Here is an 808-nt window from a genome sequence, read left to right as displayed (position 1 = left end):
AAACCACATAATTAAGCAGTTAAGCACAAAACACATAATACTCAAATAATACACTCTTATTATTTCAAAACGGGTTACAAAAGTTAACCTAGAATATTACATTGCTAAAAATGGCAAGCCCGGAAACACAGGCGTTACACCGCAATTCCCGCTACTACTACTTTCAAGCTAAAGGGCCATATCCTCGCTCAACTCAAGGAGATTCCCTTCTATGGAAAAGACCACGAAGATGCTTACAAGCACTTAGATGAAGTAAATGATGTGGCTGACTACTTCAATGTACCAAATGTGCCACGCGAGACCCAGCTACTTCGTATGCTTCCAGTCACATTCAAGGGTGCTGCAAAGGATTGGCTCAAGTCACTTCCCCCCGGGTCGGTCACCACATGGGCTAAGATGAAAGAGGAATTCATAGACCATTTTTGCCCGCCTTCTAAAATAGCCAAGTTGAAGAAAGCCATTTCCAACTTCGAGCAACAACCCGGAGAGTCACTTTATGAGGCGTGGGAGAGGTACAAAGGCCTTCTCAGAAATTGCCCACACCATGACCTTAATAGCCAACAAGAAGTCTCCATCTTCTATGATGGAATCAATGTTACCACAAGGCAATTGCTCGACTCGGAAGGCCCACTCACAAAGAAGGCACCCCCAGTAATCAAGGAATTAATTGAAGAATTCTCTAAGCATTCTAGAGAATACCACAACCCAAGAAATGAAGTAAGTCGGGGGGTAGTTAACTCGGCCAATGATGGCATGGCGGCGATGATGGCTAAGCTCGATAGTTTAGATAGAAGGATGACAAAAATGG

At 43.8% G+C, this 808-nt stretch overlaps 1 non-coding gene across 1 annotated transcript; it reads right to left on the bottom strand.

Moving 5' to 3' along the window:
• Nucleotides 1-444: 444 nt before the first annotated feature.
• Nucleotides 445-551, bottom strand: LOC145096384 (small nucleolar RNA R71). The gene has a single exon (XR_013703792.1). It is a non-coding gene; the product is annotated as a small nucleolar RNA R71 (small nucleolar RNA).
• Between the last annotated feature and the right edge of the window lie 257 nt (nt 552-808).

The sequence above is a fragment of the Lactuca serriola genome, chromosome 3 (genome assembly GCF_051521515.1).
Source record: "Lactuca serriola cultivar US96UC23 chromosome 3, Lser_US96UC23_V15, whole genome shotgun sequence".
NCBI classification, from domain to species: domain Eukaryota; kingdom Viridiplantae; phylum Streptophyta; class Magnoliopsida; order Asterales; family Asteraceae; genus Lactuca; species Lactuca serriola.
The sequence above is the reverse complement of the archived record's forward strand: the minus strand, read 5'-3'. Positions and strand labels throughout refer to the sequence as shown.